Below are 26,548 nucleotides of genomic sequence, written 5' to 3'. Positions count from 1 at the left end.
GATTAGTGAGAGACTGCGGGGTATGAAAACTATGTGCAGGGAGTCTGGTGTTCCCATGGGCTCAGTCAGCTTTCAAGCTGGTGGGTAACAGACGTCTCCAAAAATGTCAGAGCACTTTTAACCCTTATGTTAAAAAAACTGTGTGACTGTGCATTTACAGTTATGTAAGTTTAACGACTGCAAAAAAATCCAAACAAAACAAACAAACCCTTCACCTTAACATTTAAAATTAAACTGCCATTAACTTTAACATCTTAACATTTGCATCGCTACTTCACAAATAACTTGCATTTAAAAATTTACGTGTCGTCTGCCTCCGTTTCTACCCTCCCCGTAGCTGCTGCCATCATTACAAACTGAATTGGCTAGGTCACGCTATGAATTCTGGGATAGGTTGGGCCACGAAGGATACACCAGGCCGATCCTTCAAATCTGGGGAAATGAAGGACGCATTTGTCGGCTGCATTTGGAGCAGCCTTCGTAGTTTTCATGTTAGCGTTAGCTTACCCAGTTTAGGTTCTAGTTTAGTTTTGCCCCAGCTCGCTTTGCCTGTGTGTTTTGTTTTTGTTTTGTTTCTTTGCTAACAGCCTAAATCAGGGGTGTCCAAACTCCGGCCGGCCCATTTTTAATTGGCCCGCAAGAAATTTTATAAATAGAATAGAGTATGGCCCGCACGTCAACTTTTGCTTGAGTGTATTGCACTTCTTAGTTTTAACACCAGGGGGAGCTGCTGTTGATCAAGGCAGTTGCTCCACCAAAAAGGACAATCACAGAAGAAATTTACCCCAAGTTACTAAACATGGCAGAACCAAAGAAGTGAAAGGTAGAAAGTGAATGCAGAAAATTTCAGACACGGTGGGAGAGTGAATATTTCTTTAAAGAATTCAAGGGGACGTGTGTCTGTTTGATCTGCACTGAAACTGTGGCAGTTATGAAAGAGTATAATGTACGACGTCATTATGAAACCAAACATCAGGCCTATGCATCCTACACTGGTGCTGAGCGAGAGCAGAAATTAAAGCAAATGGTAGCTCTCCTGCAGGGTCAGCAACAGTATTTTTTTTCGTGCTCAAAAGGTCCAGGAAAAGGCTACAATAGCCAGCTATGAGGTCGCCCAACTCATCGCAAGACATGGCAAGCCTTTTTCAGATGGAGACCTCATAAAACGCTGCCTCGTTAAAGTCGCCGAAAAAATGTGCCCGGAAAAAGTGCAGGACTTCAACAACGTCAGCATGTCCAGAAATACAGTTGTGCGACGCATTGAAGACTCGTCAGCCAACATTAAACTGCAACTGTCTGATAAAGCTGTGCTTTTGATTTTTACTCCATCGCATGCGATGAGAGCGCTGATGTCACAGACACCGCACAGCTGCTAATTTTTTTGCGGGGAGTGGACGAGAGCACGAGCGCTTTAGGTGAGTAAAAGATATTCTACAGTACCCGTGTGTTAATAAGCATGCATGTGCAGGTACACATGCTTCAAATATCAATAATGCGCATCAATTCTGTCACTACCCTGCTTTTGCGCACCACTTTCTTATATGCGTTTTTCTTGTTAACACACAGAGTACACACCGCTGTGCACAGCGCACACACTGCACACGCAAAGTCAGCTGATCTCATCTGATCCAGATTTGCTCCTTGATCAAGTGACATTTGTCTGGATTTTTGGCACGAGTGGCGTCGGATCAGCACCGCAGCTGGATGGCCCGATTTACATACCCAGCGCAGCTGATACTCACCAGAAGAATTTACTAAAATTATATGCACTCCTGTTATTAAGTCCAGTTCAGTCTGTTAATGTTGATAACGGTTTCAAACGAACGTTAATAGGTGTGTTGCCTAAGCCTAATAACTTAAATAACAAGCTTGAAATTTACCCGTTATTGTTTTTTCTCTGTATTGTAAATTCTGTCTAAGAAGAAATCTGAGGCTGCTGTTCTGAGAATGAACTACCAAAGCTTTTTCTGAATAAATCAATAAAGATCCATTTATGGAAAGCTGTGATGAAGGCAGTTTGTCTAAGTCCACACCATAAACACACTGGCTGCTCAGCCGTGACACTAAGATGGTGTAGCCTGGATTAATTTGGTATATTCACCCAGCCTTTGAATAAAACTGTTATCATTTAGTTCATTGTAAAATATATTTTATAATTTGCAATAACCAGATAACTTCAGCAACCCATCATGTAGAAATCCAATACCTGAAACGTATAAAATGTAACTGGTAATAAAAGCATGTCCTGTTTATCACATGTCAACTGCTGATCCTACCTTCTGAACATCTCTCATCGTCTGCTTCTGTACTCATCTACCTTCAGTAATGAAGTTATCACACATTAAGGTTTCTTGCTTTACTTAATGGTAATTGTGCTGATGGAATGCCACCAAATGAAAATTGAAGTTACTTGATATTATTAGTATGCATGTATGTACAGTATGTAATGGTGGACTGGAACACTGGTTAGTTCAGACTTATTTTATCCCTCTCACCTGTCAATCATCTTCTTTGCATGACTGCCTAGTGGCTCATCCGTCAAGCATCCAGTGGTGGGAAACAGCACGATCACGCTCACGCAAAACCACCATGAATAGTCACACTTCTTGTCTGACTGTCGCTCCATTTGAAGAAGATATTTTCCACGCCTGAACACCTGCCTGTCTGCCTCCTTTGTAAGACTGGAATAAACAGGAATGAGACAATTTCAATAGAAGGAAAAATTCAAAAGGAGGAAACATGGAAAATGATTTCTTTTCTTTTTATAACAAAATGTATTATTTATACACTATACAACGACTTCAACATTATTCAACATAATTTCTGCATGTTAGAATAAGAGAAGGCTTACTGTTTTGTTTAAAGACAGTCTGTGTGTGTTCACCAAGAATTCAATGAAACAGTCAAAAACTGAAAAGAACATTCAAGTCTTTAGAATTTCTTTGGCAGCCTTAGATTAGCAAAGGTAATAGCCTAAGAAGTCCCAGATTTTAATTAATCTGTAGTAAACCACATCTTCAATTGTGTTCCATTGCCGCAACGACTCATTGGGGAAAATCAATTTTCTCTCTCTCTGTTGTTAATTGGAAAGAATGGCATTTGGCTGATTAATTGAAAAGAGGGGAGAAAATTGGCATATGTGCTTTGCCTTGTAATTTGCTACTACTCTTGTTACATGAAAACTATGAGTAATGATAATGGATAGTATATAACTGCTTGTGTGGGATTGAACAATTACTACACAAACTCACCTTTGGCTGCAATAATTAATAAATGGTCAACTGCAGCATGCAGAGCCAGAGCTAGATCCAAATGCATGTGTCAAAATTTGATTAAGTCAATTAAGGAAGTGTAGGACTGCAAATTTTTACCCCCCAACTTCTTTCTGCATTCAAAGAAATGTGCTTCCAATCCATACAGCTGTGCTTTAAAATAATGCTTTGCTGCTTTTTCCCCAAAGTTCATGCAGGTTGGTTCGCATTACAGTAACTTTCCAGTAATTTCCAGCCTATTCTGGGGACCTGGGGGGAAAGCATCCGTTACACATCACTGTTGCTTCAAACTGCATGAAAATTGATGAGCATTGCGCAGTGTCCCAGGCCCCGAAGACGAGTTACTCTTTATGATAACACAAGCTACTGATATGCACACTGATAAGAAATCTGTGTTAAGGAACAAAGCAAAGGGAAAAAAAGTGGATTCAACTTTACTCAGTCATGCAGCTAAAGCGATTATTCTGGGTCACAGGTTCAAACAGCTACTGTAGTTCTTTGCTATTGTGTTGAGTTGTGTTGTGCCTGAAGCTTCAGGTTTGCTTGTTCGCTCCTTTCTTTTTTTCCCCATCTCATTCTTTCGCTGTGTTCCTACCTCGTAGGAAAGTGACACAGTGACACTTCCAAAAACTCTTTTACAACCAGCCTTGGAAGAAACTATGGGAAAGTATTCAGCATAATATAATTACTCCTCTTCAGAAAAAAAAATGATGTGCTAAGAGGGTGAATGAAATGCACTGAAAAGACCTTTCTTACTGTAATTCTCTGTACAATCATTATTTGAAATGTTTCTTGCCAAGTTATCAGCAGTTTGCCATGTTAGCAATCTTGGTTGTGCTGCTAGTTACTGTTAAATAAGAAGCTAATAAAAATACTAGAATTTCACCCGCCAAAACTCAAACATAAAATTACTGCCTAAATGATTGCCTAAATTAATCAAGTCTTCACTTACAGCGTCCCCATTCCCACATGATCCCTCAGATCTTTGAGCACAGACAGTTGTGCGTAATTTCTTTTTCTTTCCCCATAACGACCATCAGTAAGAGATACTTTTTTTCTGTTTTTTCTTTTTTACACTTTGTTTCTTGAAGTTTGTCATGGAAGGTTGCAGGAAAATTTTAAAGTTGTGTGTGCTTCATATGTGTGCTTTATGCTTTATTCTTCTGCTATTCCTGTGCTAATTTTAGTTTGTGCAGGGTATTACTTTTATCCAATTATGCTGCTAACACAACTTCTGCTCTTTGCAAAGAGCTGCAGACACAGCATGCTAACACTAAGCTAGCCAAGAACCAAGAATATTTTAAAGCTGAACCAATGCCGACTGCAGCCCAACAGCCAGACCCTGAACCTGAACAGATGAGCTGTTAGGTGGCTTTTTAAATCGTGCCCAAAAAGTACTTAAGAGAGGCCCTGCAGAAAAGCTTGGGCAATACTGTGTTGGACTATCATGCAGCAAAAGCTGAAATAGAGTTGAACTTGTAATCGTTGCTGCAGAAACACTAAGGTGGATATCATGTGGATAGTTGGATTCTGATATATTAGAGACTGCTCACGTTTCTGTTTGAAAGAACGTGTCTCTCAAGTCATGGCTGACAATCTTTCTTTAGACAAATAGATGCAGCTGCTTAAAACGTTACATAATATTTAATGGAGGTAGGAAATCATTAAAATGATTAAATGAATAATTTTCGTAAGTGTTTCAGAGGAACTTATAAAACCAGCAATTCTGATTATAGGATATGAGTCATTTTAGAGGACGATGACTCATTTGTTCCAATGGTGAAAGCCTGTGTTACACACAGGATGACTTTCTGACATGGTAGACAGAAATATATTGTACAGTTCTGTGCAAAAGAGTTGAGCCGCGTCTCATTTCTTAATATTTTGCTTGGAAAATAGGTACAGTGATTTATTGAAATGCCCAAACATAAATGGAAAAAAGTATCTCACTACCTTTTTATTCCTGCTTCCCTTCCTTAAGAGTTGCTTCTTGATAGTCACCCTCCCACTGAGGCCATTTCTGGTGAGGCTTCAGTGAACAGCCAATGGATCAGCTGAAGAGCCAGAAGCATCTTTCAGGTTCTGTATCAGGTCTTTGCTAAATTTAAGGACATGACTTTTAGATATCGTTCATGTGCTTTAGATGGTTTTTCAGGCCTGCCACTTCTTTTCTTTTCCCTCACTTGTCTGGTGCATTTTTTTTCTCCCTCTTCTTTTCTTTGAAGGACAAAGACACCATACCAAGATATTTCAAGTTTTTGCTCTTTGGGAATTATCTTATTGCTGCAAAAATACCATTTTATACCTGTCAAACTGAGCCTGGGAAGAAATGATGTGGTTATTTACTTTTTTAACAAGCTGCTAGTAACAAAATGCTCAAAGATACAATTGAACACTAGTTCTGAGTTCGCTGTTGTGTAGACACAACATTGATTCATCCCTTAAATTATGTGCCATTTTCATGTTTGAATGATTGGTAATTGGTAATTTATTTTTTTCAAACATGTAAACAATATAGAAATTTATTTTTAAATAGAGACATTCACTTAATTTCAATATTTTCCATTTCTTTATAGTTCGAGAAGATCATATTTTTATAACTCTTTTTGAACTGTTTTATGTTTGGACATTGCTTTAATTCCATATTCAGACTGTTCCACAGTTTCACTCCATGAACAGAAACACAAAAGCTTTTTCTTGTAGTACGGACCTTCCCTGTTTTGAAGTTACAAAAACCCCTTAAATTATAGCTTCCTTCTTTCAAAAAAAACATACTCTGAATATTACCTGGCAGTTCTTTATTTTTTGCTTTGAATAGAATTTGTGCTGTTTGGAATTTCACTAGATCGTCAATTTTCAATATTTCAGACTGCAAAAATAGTGAGTTTGTATGTTCCCTATAACCTGCATTGTGGATGATTCGAATTGCTTTTTTTTTTTTGAAGAGTAAAAAGTGAATGTAATGTGGTTTTATAGTTATTGCCCCAGACCTCTGCACAATAGCTTAAGTATGGTGAAACCAGTGAACAGTAGAGAATATGAAGTGATGTTCTGTCGAATACCTGCTTTGCCTTGTTTAGTACTGCAATGCTTCGTGATACTTTGGAATGAATATATCTTACGTGAGCTCTCCAGTTAAGTTTTTCATCTATTATTACCCCCAGAAATTTATTTTCACTGACTCTTTCAATATCAACACCATTTATTTGAATCTTTGCATTTGTATTTAAACTACTATTTCCAAATAACATAAGCTTAGATTTATTCAAGTTTAATGATAATTTGTTTTTATCAAGCCAGAACTTCACTTTACTTATTTCATTAGTCATATCCTCCAATAAATTCTGCAGATCATCACCAGAGCAAAAAATGTTTGTATCGTTAGCAAAGAGAACCATTTTTAATACTTTGGACACTTTACAGATGTCGTTAATGTACAAGTTGAAGAATTTTGGACCCAAAACTGACCCTTGGGGTACACCACAAGCAATGTCCATACCTAATGATGATTCGTGGGTTAGAGTGAAGTGCCCTAACCAAACATTATAATTGAAGTGTTTAAGGCTCGTCAGTAAACAATCGCAGGGTCTTTACCTTACAATATAAACCACCTTAAGGTGACTCTTGTTGTGATTTGGTGCAATATAAATAAAACGATTTAAACTGAAATGGTCATGTGCAAGGACTGGACTGAAAATAAGTGGGAAAAAAACAGCCAATACTCAAAGAAAAACTTTGAGTATTGGCCTTCAGAAAAAGTGGAGAGCTATTTCTAGAGACTACTTTACAAATAGACTGATAACTTTGGCTCCTTGAAAAGCATATGAGGAGTGAGTCAAGCACATGTAACTCAGAAAAACCAACATATGAAAAGCGTATACAATGACATGTTCTGTGTCTTAATTAGCTGGATTTGCAGTTTGTCTGCAAATCCACTTGCATTTCTTTCTTTATTCATGTCCTCTCTGCCTTAGGGAGGCTCATCAGACATTTTTAGCTGCTTTGTGATTTTCAGAGGCCTCAACAGTCACTGAGCACTGGCCTTCAACTGTGATCTCCTGAGACGGAGTCAAGCAGCAGTTTCAGATGTAGAAAATTCACTTTCACTAGAGCAGCAATTGTGTTGGGATCCAGTCTGCTGTGCTGTGTACAACTAGTCTATTTTATGTCTGATAAGTATTTAAAACAACTGTGGTGTGTGTCTGTGACAGTTTTGTTTTTAATTTGTGTATTAAAGACCACAGTCTGACACTCCTACAATGAAACAGAGAACCTTGCACAACCATTTAACAGTTAGTGTACAGTCTCATCAAGACCTTTAAAAATCATATATAATAAATAAAGATGCTTAGAGCTGGGCTGGTCTTTGAGGGTTTAGCATGTTGTAAAATTAGAAAAACAGAAATGTTTTTAGGGTTAAAACACAATCAAAATGCTGATCATTGTTTTGAGTTTTCAGTAGCTTTAAAAGTCTCTGCTTTTGCTGTTTTCAACCATATTAAATGCTTGGCCTTGATCAAACCAAAATCATATTAACAGTAAATCTAATCATCATGTCTACAACATATAGGCAGTTATTGTCTTTTTCTTTCTTTTTTCCATTTGGAAAAACCCCTAATATTTATTTCTTGCACCCAAGCGTTCAGCGAGGAAACTAGACTGAAGCTCCTGTTGTTCCGTTTTCAGGGTTTAGAAAAATGACAACATGACAGGCTATTTTAGCATTTTCACAGAGAGGGCGTTCCCTACTGGCTGGTCTTCTATTGCAAGTATGACTGCAGGACCCTTACGATTGGGTTATGCTTGGTTCAATTGCAGAAAGTCTTGCAGAAAATGGTGCTGTTGCAGCACTGGCAACAACACAAACTACAAAACAAGGTAACAAAAGGAAATTGAACTAAAAGAGAGTCTGACATAAAATGCATTAAAACATATCCGGAAGCCATACTCAGAGTCTGATTGAAAGTGAGTAACTACATTGCATTAGAAGAAACATTTCTCTCCAACATGTAAATATCTGAATATTGCAAATAGTCTGGACTTCTGCTAACTGTAGGCAAAGTGTCACAACTGTGGCTCTAAGTCTTATTAAACTTTAGATTTCTACATTGCCTGGCAGGCTCCCCTTCCACCAAATAAATATAGGCAAGCATATTCTTTAGTTTTTTCCTTCTTGAACAGTTTTTGGTCTCCTGCAGCTTAAAATTGGTGCCATCTAGTTTAATATCTCCTGTACTTTTATTATACCACGAGTGCAAATGGAACATAAAAGATGGGGAAACAACACAGCTCTGTTTCCTTCCTCCTTCTCAGAGTTGAGCAGAAATGTCACATGAACAAACAAAGAATTTTTGACTGACACAGGTTGCTTCCGAAGCTGACTATGTTTTTAAGAGCTATACAGAAAAAATAAATCACAATAGCAAATCCTGATGATTCCCTCACAAATTACTCTGAACAATTTAATCTTTTGTTACTGCAGCTTGCTATTCAAAGCTGCTGTTGCACTTTTACCTTTTGCGGTTTGCCTCGTTCTCATCTTCCTGTTTTTGAACTCCATCTCTGTCTGTCTCCTGTAAAAACAAGCATCGTTATTAGCCCTGCTGCTCCCACATTCCATGAATCTGCTGTAATTGAGACCTTGATCATCCCACACAAGACGATGCATTGATGGAAGGAGAGAGGGAGAAAGTCGAGGTCCAATTAGCAACTCTGCAGCAGCCCCACTCCCGGGACTTCCAGGTGGTCCCATGGATCTAATTTGGAGAAGACTTTGAGAACTCCAAAGTTATCTCAGCCAGTTTATGCAGAAGAATGTTCTCGCTGAAGAATGGTTTCCACATATTATTCATGCACTGAATACCTGCTCCTGCCAATCATTTGTTATTACTATTCTAGTGAGGTCCCAAAGTACAGTACTGCCAGAAGAATGCCAGAAATTTTACTGTTGAAAATCTTTTTCTTTTCTTTTAAAGTTGCACATTCATTTTATTGCATTTTTATCTAAAAAGGAAATAAGGTCTTGTCACTGGTAACATCGCCTGAGTCTGTATCTGGTCCAATTCTGTCAGTTTGAGTGTATCTGCACTGTAATTTTCAGTAAATGTCTAAAAAAGTTTGCTTTTTTCATTGTATGATAACTAAGGCTACGTTCACCTTCAGGCGAAAGCGCATCAAAGCCGACTTTTTTTGACCCTATGCGACCCATATCCGATCATGGTATGACAGTGTGAACGGCACAAATCTGATATTTTCAAATCCGATCTGGGTCACTTTCGTATGTGGTACTGAATCCGATACATATCTGATATTTCAGAAAACGACTGCTGTTTGAATGGTCATGTTGCATTAAATCCGTCTTTTACGTCACTGACACAAGACAGACGCCAATTATCAGCGCCGGAGAAGCGCCCGATAAGACATCGCGAACGCTTCCTGGCCATCCAGTGAAACTGTTGGGAAGACAACGTTGGAGAAACGTGAACATTTTATTTGTACTGTATAATCTGCAGATTTTGACAGAAATTTCCAACTATCCTTTGAAGCACCGCTCTTCTCTAAAACAGCAACAAGGATCATTATTGGGCCATATGTAAATAACAAAATAACTTTATAACTTAAAGCAAAATTGGGAAACGTAAAGTCCGAAACAAGTCTTTATATTAAGGGCCATCAGTCAAACAATGCTGTTTGGTCTGGGTCTAAACAGAGCGTGTTGTGTGTGACGTCTTCTTTTGCGCATGCGGGCCGCTTTGAGGGTTCGCGTTTGCTGTCGCGTTTTATTTGTAGTGTGAACAAGCAGACAAAAAAAATCGGATTTGATCAAAAAATCGGAATTGAGCATTAAGACCTGCAGTGTGAACGTAGCCTTAATTTCAAGGAGGAATTGTTTGGGGAAAAAAAGAGAGAAATATTTAAAAGGAAAAAGAGTACTCAAATTAAAATCTTAATTGAGGGTAGAAGGTAAAGTGAAAGTCTTGCTTTCCAAGTTCTAAATAAGTTCATATTACTCCTTATAGCGTATTAGTTTTATTTTCGATGCGCTCTGAGGTCATAGCAAATTAGAACAAACATCCTAATGAGTGATTTTGCAGAACTACGTTCTATTTATAGAGTTGCTAATTATTTGGCATTATTGCAGGCAAACCAGCCTATGAAATGGATGAAACAAATCCTGACTGGGTTCCAACGCTACACATGGGTTCTGTGTTCCAGCAGTGTATCTAATAGCTGTGACAACTCCAGAATAGCAGGTGGAACTTTTCTTTTTTGAGGACGGCTTCTTTTGCCTTTCACTACGGATGGTCTGTTTATGTTTTGATCAAGAGCCTTTTTCTGGGCAGCTGAAGAGGAGAAGTGTATTTTATGGCCAACCTCTTGCTGTATCTTGGTCATATTACCCGGCAAAACCCAGTATGCCGTTTCATCTGCAACAGTCCTTGTGCCACGGATCCGCACTTTTGCTTCTACTTTAAACGGAAGAGCAGCGACATGGGTGCAGGTCTCTGCGACTCCGGGGATACAGGTGCAGTGGGCGTCTTCAACCTTCCCTGTGATGCTGACAGTGACCCATGGCTGCAATGCTGGCTCATTCAGTCTTTGTCTTTGTGTGTTTCAGGTACTGCACTCTTAAAGTTAATTTAAAGACAAGAACTTTAATGAGCCAAGGCCGACACAAATGTGTTTTATCTACTTTCAAATCCATCCATCCATTTTCTTCCGCTTATCTGGGGCCGGGTCCCAGGGGCAGCAGCCCAAGCAAAGAAGCCCAGACCTCCCTCTCCCCAGCCACCTCCTCCAGCTTGTCCGGGGGAACACCAAGGCATTCCCAGGCCAGCCGAGAGATATAATCTCTCTAGCATGTCCTGGGTCTGCCCCGGGGCCTCCTCCCGGTGGGACATGCCCGGAACACCTCACCCAGGAGGCGCCTAGGAGGCATCCTCGTCAGATGCCCAAACCACCTCAACTGGCTCCTTTTGATTCGAAGGAGCAGCGGCTCTACTCTGAGCCCCTCCCGAACTTCTCAACCTATCTCTTTTTTTTTTTTTTTTTTAAACCTGTCCCGTTTGGTTCTTTTGCCATCAGAATTATTGTCTAAAGGCGAAGAAAGATGCCCAACGGATTTACTTTACCAAATGGACCATCCCAGCCTTGCCGTAATGGTCCATTTGATTTACCTTTTATTGTTTATTTTATTTTATTTTTTTTATTTTTACTTGCTAGATACGGGACAGGGGAAAAGAAAAGGGAGAAAGAAAGAGGGGAAAAAAAAAAACAGCGGAGAAGAGGGACGGGGATAAAGGGCAAAAAACAAAAACTAACAAAATAAGCAGACAAAAAATACATATATCGATCACCTGGATCACCTGTTGAGAAAGAAAAAAGAAAACAAGCAGAAGAAAACGAGAGTAATAGAATAAACAACATCACAATGATATATGGGAATATAACACTAAATACTTAATATTAAACATTATTGTGCAGCACGTAAGATCGACAGCGCACAGTGTGCTTTGAGGTAGGAGCCAAAAAGGGTGTAGTTTGTGTGTGTGATCACCTGTGTGTACACCTGTGAGCATGAGCGCGCTTGTATTTAAAAGGTTCCTTAATGTAATGATCTGCTAGAGGGTGTGGGGGGCCACAGTCCCATCCTCCAGGGCATGAAGCAGGTATGGAGGAGATCAAAACTCCAGACATCCAGAGGCCCCCAGAACACAAGAGACCAAGGAAGACCAACAGAGGGGCAGCCGCGCCACTGTCCCAGAAAGAGCTGAGGAGAGTCCCAGATGAGGGATCACTCAGCAGCTGCGGAGCAGAAGCCAGGGGGGGTTGCAGTGACGTGAGCCAGTGAGCTCCGCCGGCAGCCAGCTGTGCCTGAGTGACCGAGCCCCAGGCCGAGAGGCTGAGGGCACCCCACCCCCGAAGTGGCCCGAGCGAGCCCCAGGTTCCAGGCCCCGATAAGCAGCCACCAAGGAGTGAGCCAGTGTGTACCCGGACGCCCACCCCCGGACACAAAGAACCACCAACGCATCGATGTCTGAGGGCGTCTGCCACCGGCAGGGGAAGTGGTGGGGGGAGATAGGCCTCCAAACCTTGGAGGGCCTGAGATGTCCCCAGAGAGGTGGCGTCTGATACCCAACCTGACATATAGACACAGACATACAGGCACACTCAAATACAAACATCCATTCCCACCCTCATGCTCTCATAGGCAATTACTCCACACTCAACCAACGTGGAGACAGACATAAAGAGACGCTGTACACACAATCACACTCCCCAAGCGTACTCTAAGAACCGGGTCTAGGTACCCTTGCCCCTGGAGGGGGAAACTGCACCCAGACCCAGGTGGTGTTACCCTTTTCCCTGCAGTGGGGAGAAGCAGACTGCCCCGACTCCGCAGCAGCAGGGAGGCCCCACACCCCAGACCCCAGTCGGACGGCCAACTCCTCCTCCTAGCCCCCCCGCTCCAGCAGGCCGCAGAGACCGGGGGTGTGAGAAGACTCCAAACCTCCCTCTACCCGCTCATATGTAGTGTTGATGTATATGTGTTCTAAGGTGCAATTAAAACCCAGGAGGGCATGGAGCTACCTGCCAGAGAGCAGCAGGTAAGCGCATAGCCCCTCCTGATAGCCCTCAATGTCTACATGTATTTAAAATTGAGAGGTGGGCAACGACGCCAGGGGTGAGGTGTACACCCTGATGGTAATTTGGAGTCCGTGTTGTGAGCCCACCCCCAAGATCCTATATGTATGTGTAATGAGAGTGTGAGTAATGTGAATGTCTAAGTTGTGGGATAAAATTGAGGCAGAGGCAGCCAGAAGGGGACAGAGGGGGGGGATGCCTCCTCTGCACCCTGGTGACACACCCCTACCCCAAGGCCCTGCATGTGTGGGTGATTGTGGTGGAGCGGGAAGAGGGAGGCAGCTGGAGATGGGGAGGGAAGAAAGGGAGGGGCAAGTGACCCCTCCCTGGGGCCAGCTCCCCCGCTGACCCCAGTAGGCACCGCCATACTCTGCAACCCGCCAGGGAAAGGGGGCCCAGGCCCATCCGGACCAGGGCCCAGTGCAGCAGCGCCGCCCGGCCCCACAGAGCCCGGGACAGCCCACCCGACCCCACTACAGAGAAAACTGCACCCACCCCATCATCCACTCATCTTCCAGACTACACAAGACAATAGAGATCTTCCTCCACCTCTCCTATATCTCCCCCTCCTGCAGAGAGAATTCCTGAGGAGAGGAAAGCTCCTGCAAGATGTGACAAACTCCCCCACCAGTTGAAGAGTCCCCCAGGTGGCTTGATGCACTGGCCCCCATATACCCACCCGCCCACAACCCCAGCAACACACCAACCAGGACCCGAGCCCCCGAGGCCCGGCCAGGGCCCCAGCCCAGAGACGGAGCGCCCCCAGAACCTCACGCCCGTCCCGGACCCACCCAGGGGCAGCCAGGCTACCAGGTCAGTAACCCACGTCCGTCAGCACAGACCCTCCCCTAGCCCCGCTGCACGCAGCCACGAGGAAACCGTCACCTAAGAGCCAACAGAGCCCCTAATTGGCCATGACCGCTACCCCGGGTTGAGCCCCCCAAGGAAGATGCTCCTGGGGAACCCCCCGACGCCCTAAGCCTGTCCCTACCCCCACACCAATCACAACAGTGAAGGTGGGACCAAACTATGACCCCCCACCAACCTATCTCTAAGGAAGAGGCCAGCCACCCTTCGGAGGAAGCTCATTTCCGCCGCTTGTATCCGCGATCTCGTTCTTTCAGTCATTACCCACAGCTCGTGACCATAGGTGAGACTATGGTCTCACCTATGGTCACGAGCTGTTGACCACCCATTGGCCAGTCCAGAGCTGGACTGGCCAATGGTTGTTTTTTTTTTTTTTGTTGGTTTTTTTTTTTGTAACGGCATAAACAATGTAAGCTGGTGGATTGGCCAGCATCTGGCCAATGTGTAAAAATAACTCAGTTGTTTGGTGGTGTTTTCTATGGCGGAGCTTCCACAGAGGCCAGCAGGTGGATGAGGGAAAGGAGAGGCAGGAGGAGGAGAGACCTGAGGCGGCTGCCGGTCCGAGTGTCAGGTGAACTGAACTTCAGGTAAGAAGTTATGACCTGCAGTCTATCTGGGTCAGATATAAACCAAGTTTAGGTGTAGTTTATTTTCGTTGTGCTGACTTTTTACAGTCAGTTACAGTCAGTTACAATAACTCGTACTCCTACTAGCTAGCATGACGGAGTTTCTATACAGCTGGGTGGGTGCTATGATGTTACTGATAGTGAACTTTATTTTATTCATAAGGTTAGTTGGTATAGTTGCCAACCGTCCCGTATTCAGAGAAAATATTACGCGTTTCGTATTGAGCTGAAAAAGAACACAGTTTGTCCCGGACTTCAGCTAGAATGGAAAAAGACACAAAGCTGGAGTTATTCTGCGTCTTTACGCTGTCAGCTGCCTCTTCTTCTCTCATTTTCTCCCCCTCCCTCTCCTGTTGCTATTTCAATCATGAAACTGATCAATGATCAGCTGATCGGCTTTTCTGACGCAAGTCCCGTCTCTCTTGTTTGTTTATCGCCCACTTTGTGCCAGAAAGAAGAAACCAGCGGATGTCGCGTTAAACAACAGCAGCACGTTTAAGCTTGATCAGCTGTTGTTAGAATTTATTTGATATTAATTTCTAGTATCAGCTGATGTTTGCTGGAGCCACAGCTGTAAAAGCTGCTGGTCATGATATCGGTTTGGATATGTGGTGAGAGGGAACATGAAGATGAAACCAGGAGATGTCCTTACTGAATCATCAGAGCTGAACAGGTGATGGAGAAACAGGTTTACCTTTTAGGTGACATGAATGAGTTGAAGGGAAGTTATGAACTGTTTCTGAGAGACAAATAACACCAGGATCCTTTTCTAAGTAGCTGACAGCTGGTAACTGTGCAGGGGCGGGTCTAGCAAAGTTTTGCCAGGGGGCCAGGTAGGGCATTAACAGGGAAAGTGGGCACAAAGAAATACTTTTCTTTCTTATTCTAATTTAAAATGCCTCACTTTTAATAAGTAATTATCTGAATCTTACAACCAAAGTTTTTATCTGATATAAAATCTATAGACATCATACATATACCAACAAGACAGTGTACATCACTGTCACAACAGCGTTCGTTTTCATTCAAAGGCTTTATGGCTTTTCCTATAATACCTGGTGGGCCGGTTTCTAGTCAAAATGCCTGGGCCGTTTTTTTTGTCCCAGTCCAGCCCTGGTAGGGACGTAGATCGACCGGTAAATTGAGAGCTTCGCTTTTACACTCAACTCTCTCTTCACCACAACAGACCAGTACAGCGTCCACATCACTGCAGCCGCCGCACCAATCCGTCTTTAAGTACTTTCAAATCCATTTATCACAATTTGAACAATGAACACGTTTAAAAAGTTAACACATACATGTAATTTTTATTGTTTTATGTATCCATCTATAGAACGCTGCATGTTATATTGTAACTGTCTCTATACCATCCTTTTTCTTTTGAGCTGCTTTTAAGCATGGTTCGTAGCAATCTTCCTTCCAACACAGTTTGTTTTGATTCGTGGCCTTCAAAAATGGCGCCGTGCTCCCACAATACACTGTGCCATTATGCCACTTCCAAAGCTCTATACCAGGGGTCAGCAACCTTTAACACCCAAAGAGCCATTTGGACCCTGTTTCCACGCAAAAGAAAACACTGGGAGCCGCAAATACTTTTTGAAATCTAAAATGAAGATAACACTGTATATATTGTTTTTTACTTTTATGCTTTGTGTGAACAACTAAGGTGTGTTGCTTATGAAATCCATGAAGTGATACAGATAAAATTACATTTTATTTATGTAATTAACACATTTTGAACTCTTAAAGAAATATAACAAAAGGAAAGACACCCAGCTGAACTAAAATGATCCATATAGCAAACAAAAACTGTTGTGAGCCGCCACCCTTATATCGCCTTTGGGCTTTTGGAGCCTTGACCTGACTTTTAAAAAAATAATTGAAAAAAAAGCACTATGCTACTAAAAAATGAAAAATAGATATTTGCAAAATTCTGCCTAAATATGTATTTTACCTGGTTAATGTGTGTGGCGGGGCGTGGTCTGCAGCGCCGCTGCACCTGAGCGGCATCCGCAATCACGCCTGTGCCATCTATGCTGTTGTGTTGGTGTGTGTCGGGCTGTGAGCTGCAAAGCTACAGCCAGCTGTATGCGTACAGCAACCGTGTGTGAAAAGTGGTCAATAAAGAGATGCTGAAAAGCATGTTCATGGAAACATCGTCGGGTCTGCCGTGATATGTTTACAATGGGACTTCTGCTCCTGAAACTCTGCACAGCGTCTGCAAATCGGGGCTGTACGAAGTCACTTTCATCTTTACGCAGGACTGTAAGCTGTCATCTGTGAGGCGTGAGCGGTGTTTGTTTTTAACATAGTTCACAGTGGAGAATAGCTGCTCACATAATGTGGATCCGAAGATCCATAATTGGCCTACCTGGGGTTGAAAGTCTCGATAAATGCATGGCGTTTCGGCGGGTATACCGGCTTCCGCGAGTGTGACGCTTATTTTGAAATAAAATATAATTTTATTTTTATATTTCAATATCACAATAATCTTCCAATTTAGAACTACAAGTTAAAAAAAGAACTAACATAAATAAAATACACTTCAGCTAAATACTTCTAATTTATTTTCCTAAACCACGCGGAGCCGCACTATAAGGAGTAAAGAGCCGCATGTGGCTCCGGAGCCGCAGGTTGCCGACCCCTGCCCCATACAATTGCTTATCGCAGCTGAGAGGCAGGGTGTTCCCTGTTTAGGCTGCCACCATCACAGGGCTAACAAAGAGAAGGAGAATGTGAGAATCACCAGTTCACCTAACCAGTACAACATGCAAACTCCACAGAAAGGCCCCAGAAAGGCAAAAAGTTCCAGCCCACATCCATTTTGCAGCATAGCTGGAGTGCTAGCATTTGCACCACTCTGATCTTAGACTAGTATATACTGCATTCACTTCTTATTGCAGAGGTAACTCATGTACATTAAAGGTTTATGGTAAAACAATGTGTCCTATTATGTAACAACAATGGTTTTCCAACCACAGAGTCAGTCACGTGACTTTTTTTTCCTTTTTTTTTGGGGGGGGGGGGTCCTTACAATTAACGCTCACTGTCTCCCTAAAATTCGTTCCCTCGCAGCATCACTTCTTTTCACCGGGCTTCCTAAACTATATCTTTATCAGTAAAGCAGTTAAAGAAATCTGCCTCATCCGAAGGTTTATTTTTTAGAGAATTAAAAGCACCCCTTGAGCTACGTTAATCTCAACTCTGGCAGTGCAAGCATTGTCTCATCAAATGAACTAAAAAGAATTTACCATTTCCCCATTTGAAATGGTGTATGAGTCAGACTCGGTCTGCTGCTTTACAAAAATGAAATGCAGATTGAAAGCTCGTCTCACTTTGTAGCTTAAGTAGTTCAAGTTTAATAAGTAGTGTCTTTCTTCAGATCAAAGCCGTAGGTTGTGCCTTAGCCTCAGCTTGTACTCAGACCTTTTCTTCGTGTCTTTTCGTGCTCTTTTTATTCTGCGTAATGCTTTCTTTATGACAACAGCTTGCATCACACTCGCATGTTTTTCCAGTTGCGTAAATGGTTCACCTTAATGTTTCTCACCTTTCCTTTGTCCTTGGGTGTTTTTTCACCTTCACATAAAAATTCACATAAAAGAAAACAGCGACTGATTTTCTTCTTTTAAAAAAAAACAAAAATTTCTGTCTCTTCATCATGTGCTGAGTGAGCTCCTTTCCACCTTTTATCCATGTCAGACTTATCTTTCTGCTAATTCACTGCCTTCATTAACATTCACTGTGTTCAACCTAGATCATCTATGACTCCCCCCCCCCCCCCCTTCTTTCTCCCCAACCAAAGCAGATCTTTTTACTTTTAAGAATAACACAAAGAATGTGCTCCTCCGAGGTCTGCTTCTATGTTTCATTGAAAGTAGCTTCCTTTTCCCCTTGTCTGCACTTTGACTGGATGAAAATTATAAAAAAAAATAGGAGAACCGTTGCTCTGGCAATCTCCCATTCCCCCTGAAATCCCTGACCTACTAAAGTGGGCCCATTGGAGCCAAGTCTATAATATATACTTAAAGCAGGAAATAGGATTATATGATTGCAGGACTGTATCCTGAGCTATATCTCCTTCTTTCAGCTGCTCTTTCTCTGTAGTGAGTTACATGAGAAACTCGAGAGTCCCCAGTGGAAGACATGGAAGTCCTTCAGTCAGACACACAGCAAGCAGATCAGCTCAGTGCTGCTCGGAGAGGGTTCATCATCCTCTATCATCATCCTCTGCTGCTGGACATGCTTGACAGGATCAGAGGGGAGCATCTCCCTGGGTCTCATCACAGACATCAGGAACTGTGCTGCTCTTTAGTGTTTGCAGGGTTTCAGCTGTTTGATACTGCTTGGGCTTTCATGCATATGGCAAAAAAAATGCACTTTCTGTAGCGCTCATGTTGTATCCCAGTGCCACATGATATGCAAACTGTGCAGAATGTACTGCGTACTGGTACTTCTGGTTCTGCTTCGGATACATGAAATCTGTTCATTACTGCCTAAACAGGCAGTAAGAAGATGCTTTTAAATTCAGGTAAAACTGAGGTTTTTATGCCTGGTCCTAAAAATCTTAAAAGATGGTGTCTACGCGATGCTTAGTCTGGATGGCATTACCTTGGCCTCCAGCAACACTGCAAGTCATTTTTGACCAGAATAAGTCCTTAATATAAGATAAGAGATAAGATGAACTGTTTATTAGTCCCACGTGTGGGAAATGGATTGTGTCAAATCAGAAAGTGGACATTGTTTTTCTTAATTTTTGCTGCTGTAACTTTGCAATGTAATAGGATAAAATAAAAAGAATAACATACTTTATGCAATAGAATAAAATACTACGTGGTCAAAAAACTTAGTGTTATTGCACATGCGTGTGTGTGTGTGTGGGGGGGGGGGGTGTCAGCTGCAAAGTCTTTGTTGTGGAGTCTGACAGCAGTAGGAAGGAAAGACCTGCGGAATCTCTCTGTCCCACATCGTGGGTGCCGCAGCCTGCCACTGAAGGACCTGCTCAGTGCTGTCAGAGTCTCCTGCATGGGGTGGGAGATGTTTTCCAGCAGTGATGACAGCTTAGCCACCATTCTCCTGTCACTCACCACCTCCACTGGGTCCAGAGGGCATCCTAGAAGAGAGCCAGCCCTCCGGATCAGCATGTTCAGTCTCTTCCTGTCCCCAGCAGAGATGCTGCTGCCTCAGCAGACCACACCGTAAAAGATGGCTGAGGCCACCACAGAGTCATAGAAGGTCTTCAGGAGTGGGCCCTTCACTCCAAAAGACCTGAGCCTCTGCAGCAGGTACAGCCTGCGCTTCCCTTTTCTGTAGAGTCCAGTCCAGTTTATTGTTTAGATGAACACCAAGGTACCTGTAGCTATCCACAGCCTCAATGTCCATACCTTGGATGTTTAGTGGTTGCAGTGAAGGATTTTTGCACCTGCGGAAGACTACCACCAGCTCCTTGGTTTTTCCAGTGTTGATCTTGTGACCCGTGGGAGGTACCTATTTCAATAGGATGGAGTCGTAGGCATACAGTCAGTTCACAAGGGTTTAATGTTGATACAAAAATAAAATTGAACATGTAACAGTAGCACCTAAAAACTGTTAAAAACTCTACGTTATTAAATATGGTTAAAACTGTAAAACTGTAGGACTGTAAGTGGGGATAAGCGCTGCGGGGAACCTGTTAAAAACTAATCAACATTTGACACACGTAAAGGGGACGACAATTCACACTTCACCCCAACTGGGCAAAACAATGTAAAAAGGAAAATCTTCAGTGAAGTCTCCACTCAAGCTCACCACGGTGCATGCAAAGGCAACAAGAAAAAAGATCAGTTTCCATGCAGCGCCTTCACTGTCTGCAATGATATAAAAAAAGTAAACCACTCTAAAATACAATCAATACATGCATTGGTGCCTACTGATACAGTGAAATAAAACAAACATATAAACAAAACAACATCAACAGCCGCAGCCGTCACAGTAATCGTCAGCTCTTCACTGTCAAATTAAACCAGTCTAAAACAAATTAAAATAACCACTTGTGTATCGGGACCTCGGCCCCGCAGCCAGAGATCCACCCGGGCAAAGCAACAGCTTGGCAATCTGTTTACGAGCTGGGGACACCGCCACCGTTTGCCGATATTTGTTAGGGGGAGTCCACTACATGTTTCTTCACAGGAACAAGACAATGGTTTCTTCTGCTACAACAGCAGGCTATGGGAACCTCATCAAGCTGTCATAGAAAGTTAAAAGCGCCAAATAGCACGGCTTGGACCAGGCACTCACACAGCTTCAGGTTCACTCAAGAGAATGACTAATTGTCTGCACCTGTGCTTATAAAAAGGAAAAAAAAACAGCCTCCCTTACCAAGGGCAGGTCCCAGTCTCAGGTCTCACCTGTCACAATCTGGAGGTAGTTCTGCTGGCACCAGTCCACAACGCCTTGGGTCAGTTCTGTGTATTCCTTGTCCCATTAGTGATGAGGCCGACTATTTCAGAGTCATCCGAGAACTTCTACCACAACTCCACCCAGTGCTTCCTGCAGAAGTCTGCAGTGTAGATGGTGAAGAGGAACGAAGCCAGAACCATTCCCTGTGGGGCCCCTGTACTCCAGGCGACCCTGTCTGACACACTGAGTTCTCACATACTGTGTCAGTCGGTGAGGTAGTCCAGTGTCCATGTTGTCAAGTAATGGTCCACTCCTGAGCTCTCTAGCTTGTCACAGGCCTGGAGTTCGACACCCCTGTTGTAGGATCTTTACTATAGAACAGGGGTGGGCAACTCCAGGCCTCGAGGGTCCTCCAGGTTTTAGATATCACCCTTGGTCAACACACCTGAATCAAATCATTAGTTCATTACCAGGCCTCTGGAGAACTACAAGACTTGTTGAGGAGGTAATTTAGCCATTTAAATCAGCTGTGTTGGATCAAGGACACATCTAAAACCTGCAGGACACCGGCCCTTGAGGCCTGGAGTTGCCCACACCTGCCTTACAATATAAAGCACTCTGAGGTGACTCTTGTTGTGATTTGACACTATATAAATAAAACTAAACTGAATTTAAATTGAATTGAACAGAATGAGATGTCAGCCTGTAGGATTATTTGCCCTGGGTTAACATTTAAAATAATGGTTTTTTTTAAATTAACCTGGCTGTGTTGAACATCTGTTGTAGTATCTGGTTGTCTTTGCTTTAGATGACTTGACAAACCCTAAAACCCCAGAGAGATAAATAAGAGACATCATAGATCGTCATCACTCGGTCATCTGATAAAGACCAAAAAAAGTATAACAGTAAAATCCAGTATTGTTATAGCAATAAGACAAGGAGTAATCATTAAACAGAAAATCACTAATCTTGAGAAACCTTGATCATCACAACAACCCCAAGCATTAAAAAAAGTGATGTATTATTTAAAGTTGTCTCAGTCCTGGGGCCCGTTCTTCGTACCTCGCTAAGTAAGTTAGCCGGATTTGAATGTTGATGATTTCGCGTGATCTTGGATCGTTCGGTTCTCCGAAGCTCATCTGGGACTTGCTGTCATAGCAACAGATCCGTAAGCGTAAACCTGCTCGGGAGCAGGTTTACTTTATGTAAACAGGATTAGATAGCGGCCACTCAGGTATGTCCGCTGCAGTTATATGAAAGCAACAGCGATATTTCGCCACTGTTTTACCATAAATAAATATTATCAATGTAACTAAATATAATGCAGCATTCTTTTATTGATTTCATACAGATACATACAGGTCATTTCCGAAAAAAAGGGAAATGTACTATTAATCATTCTATGTCATGTAGTAGATTATGTCAGATGTAATTCATATTTTAGAGTAGTAATAGTAAATGACCTCGTGTAATCAAGATGAGAGACCACGGCTATAAAAGCGAAGGTGGATTTGGGAAGTCTGTCGCAGCCATGTCCTGTCCGTTTGGACGCGAGCAACCCATTGCGGAAGGTGCAAGATTGATAAGAAGGGTTTTCAGAATTCAGCGTATATTGCGGGATAGACAGGATCCTTTAGCTCAGAGCGACAGTGTGCTCATAGAGAGATATCGATTTTCCCGTGAGGGTATTATTTTCTTTCTCTCTCTCTCTCTCTCTCTCTCGATATATAGATATATAGAATAGAATAGAATAGAATAATCCTTTAATTGTCCCACAAGGGGAAATTTGGTTGTAACAGCAGCCAAAAAGACACATATACAAACAAACAGTACACAGGACACAGAACAGAAACATACACAATTTTTCTTAAATATTTACATTAAGGACAATGGTTACTATATACAGAGTATTGTACAGTTATTAAATTAAATAAAAATAACTACAGATAAGAGGCAAACCAGGTTGTAGTGCAACTCGGTTAATTAACTTATTGCAGTTACAGTGCTGATGTAAACATCTATGTTTGTTGGGAGCAGTTCTGATTGTACAGTCTGACAGCTGCAGGGAGGAAGGACCTGCGGAAACGCTCCTTCATGCATCTAGGATGCAGCAGTCTGTCACTGAAGGAGCTCTGCAGTTCAGCAACATTTACATGCATGGGGTGGGAGACTCTGTCCATCAGAGATGTTATTTTGGCCAGAGTCCTTCTGTCTCCCACCACCTGCACTGGGTCTAGGGTGCATCCCAGAACAGAGCTGGCCTTCCTGATGAGTTTATCCAACCTCTTCCTCTCAGCTGCCGATAAACCGCTGCTCCAACATACCACACTGTAAAAAATGACAGATGCCACCACAGAGTCATAGAAGGTCTTTAAAAGCGCTCCCTGGACTCCAAATGACCTCAGCCGCCTCAGCAGGTAGAGTCTGCTCTGACCCTTCCTGTAAAGAGCATCAGTGTTGTGGCTCCAGTCCAGTTTATTATTCATATATATATATTTCCCAACTTACTGTGCATGCTTCAGTCACCCCTTGCATGGGAACAAGTAAAAGTGATGGAGTGTTATGTAAAACTACACACAAAAAAACCCACAATGTCAATAAATGTCACAGTACAAAAAGCCGGGGTGTGACGAGGGGGTGCAGGACCACCACCTGTCTTTATTTGCTCTGCCCTTTTCTTGGTTGCTGTTATGAACAAACAAACAGGTTATTTCAGGGTCTCTTTTCAAGAGACTAAAAGCAATATAAGTGATAAATATTATCATTCTGTAGAATATTCTTATATTTCACTTTTACTTGTTCCCATGTTCTAGTGGGTCCTGTTGTGGCTCTAATGTGACAGAGGATATGGTGTAATATAATATAATGTGGTATAATATAATATCACATGATATAATGTAATATAATAAATTACTTACGAGTTTAATTTGTCAGCAACTTTCTGCCATTCCTCTCTCAGTGTTCCCTTGCGTTTTAATTAGACTCTGAAACTCCTGATATCCCTCAATCAAGAGTTCTTGGTCTGCTGCCGTAAAATACTGAGCGCGCTCCTTCGACATCTTCGCCGACCAATCACAGGGTTGCCGATCAATGTTTCTATCGATGCGTAGCCCCTTTTAAGCCACCCAGTGATCTCAGATTACTTCATCCAGCTATACTAATCGTCAACAACAGGTGTGTTCGGAGAACCGGATTAGCGAGCTCAAAGTTAGCGCGATGATTTGATCTTGGATGTGTCATTTGATCTTGGATGTAGTAAGCGAGGTACGAAGAACGGGCCCCTAGTTCAGTGACCGAGTGTTTTGTGTTATAATTAATCTTTGATTTCATCATGGTTTATCATTACTAGTCTTTTGGTTTATGATTCTGTATTTCTAGCTCTCTAGTTCTTCTCTGTTTTGTGGTTTCTAGTTCTTGGGTTTTGTTCCTGTGCCTCTTGTGTTCAGTGTAGGTTTAGTTCTGTCTTCATGTTTATTTTCTTGTTCCTCAGTCAGTCGTGTCTCATGTCGTTACTCGTGTCCCTGTGTTTCGTGTGTTTCCTGTTTTATTCTGATAGTCCCTGTCCTGAGTGCAGTGTATTTAGTTTTGCTTCCCCTTGTCTCGTTATGTTTGATTACTCCCAGCTGTGCTGTCCTTCTGTGTCTCATTTCCTCATTACTCCCGTGTATATTTATGCCTTGTGTTGTCCTCTGCCCTTTGCTGCGTCGTACTCCCAGTATGCTGTGTGGGGATGTTTTGTTTGTTTTTCCTACACGCTCCTCACAGTTTTCTAGCTCTGTTTCCCAGTGTCTTTGTGTTTTGATTTTAGCTCGTATTTCTAGTTCCTCGCTTTCGGTTTTGTTTTCTGTATGTTTGTCGCTGCAACTTTTAGTTCACCCTTGCATTTATGAGTCCTGTTTGGGTCCTACGTCCTGCCTGCCACACAGCAAACCATGACACAAATGGTATTCATTTTACCGTTCTGTGTGCTCTCCGAGCTGCGCATCATACGGTGGTGTTTGTAAAGCAGCTGCATATATAAAATATTTCTGTTTTAGCAGATATTTCTTCAGCTACATCACACGTAAAGCATAAAGTAAATAAAAGCATTTGTGAAAATGTCAAACTTCCATCCCATTTGAAATCAAACCTTTGGACATACCCTACTTCGGTTCAGAATGAGTTGCCATGGTGATTTCACCTGACTGAAAGAGAACCACCTGTGTGACACTGAAAACTCTGACCCAAAGCTCAACATTGCTCACTAACCCATTAATCTTGCTTTGTGGTACACCCCTCAGATCAAGTATAATCCACTTAAATGAGTCTTTTGTGTGTCTCTACTACAGTACAGCCTGCAGTTCTTCAAGATTCTTGTAGCATCCAGAGTGAACATGTCTGTTCTGGGTTGCAGAGCAAATTATGGATGATAAAATTTAAGGCAAAAAAAAAAAAAAAAAACAACACACAACGCGAAGCTCAAAATGTCAGAATTAATGTTTTGTTTTGGGTTTTTTTATATTCAGTTATGTTTATAGATCTGCTGGTTTGGTTGTGTTTTACTTCCCTTCAGGTTTCATTTCAATACCAAAGCTGCAATAACATATATCAACTGGGTAACCTGGTTTTTGACTCTTTGTGGTAACAGACTGTTTACAGCAAGGACAGCAACACTCTGTACACTACAAAGGGAAGATTTTAAGGTACATTTGTTGGCAGCATTTTTAGCCTTAACAAGAGAAGCTAATCATTGTAAATTTGTTTAAAATCATTAAATGGAAAAAGGGATGTCTTATTATAAAATAGCAGAATTACAGTGCTACGCATTTTCAGTATTTTTCTATATTATTTATTTTTGTTTATTATGTGTTTATATATCACATTAGCTGAAAATATTTGCATGTTTGAGACTTCAAAAGTCCCTAATCTAAAATCAAATAACATGTCATAGAATATTTTCAGAATTCAAATGTATTAATTTTAAGTTTGTCAGTCAAAAAAAATCTGTTCTGTCACGTTTTGTCAGACTTACTGTATAGCTGTGACCAAGGCAGAGACTATGTTATTGACATGGTCAGGATTTCCAAAACCTAAGCAAGCAACACAAGTGAATCCATATGGTGATTTCAAATTTCCACTAAATTAAAGAATTACATGTTTCTTCATAGTCTAAATAATTCCTCGTGCTTCAGAAGTTCAAAATCATTTTTAAAAAAAAGTAATGGGTAGCTGAAAAATTCATTTTCACAAAGCTAAAAATACGGCAGCTTATTAAAAGTGCATGTTTTCATATGAGAAGTTCATGTTTTCCCCAAACGGGGAAGACATACGGTAATATGCTCACATACGATGATTGAAAATATCTGTAGCTTTGCTTTAACACACTGACGTTACGCTCTTCTCATCATCACACGTTTCATTATTTAGAACATTTGTGTGGCCAGTTATAACAGTTGCAGTGAATTCCAGTGATGGTTCAAAAAAAAAACCAAATTTAACCAAAACAACCATAGAAATATCGAAACTTCTCCGTCAAATCCCTCTTCTGTGCACTTGTCTTGTTCGCCCCACTACAAACATATTTTTCACTTCTGTTTTTTTCTAGAACCAAGGACTTTGACATCCACATAACCTCATGGCATATGTTGTCATCCCAATGTGACAAAATCAAATCTGGCTGTATGAGATACTGAAATCACTACAGACAAGCTAAAGGCTTCCCTTAGACCTTGTTGTTCACGAGGTGAGCTTACCCATGGGTGCTACAGGCTGTAGGATGACACG

Source organism: Pelmatolapia mariae, linkage group LG10_11, assembly GCF_036321145.2.
Source record: "Pelmatolapia mariae isolate MD_Pm_ZW linkage group LG10_11, Pm_UMD_F_2, whole genome shotgun sequence".
Classification (NCBI taxonomy): Eukaryota; Metazoa; Chordata; class Actinopteri; order Cichliformes; family Cichlidae; genus Pelmatolapia; species Pelmatolapia mariae.
The sequence above is the reverse complement of the archived record's forward strand: the minus strand, read 5'-3'. Positions refer to the sequence as shown.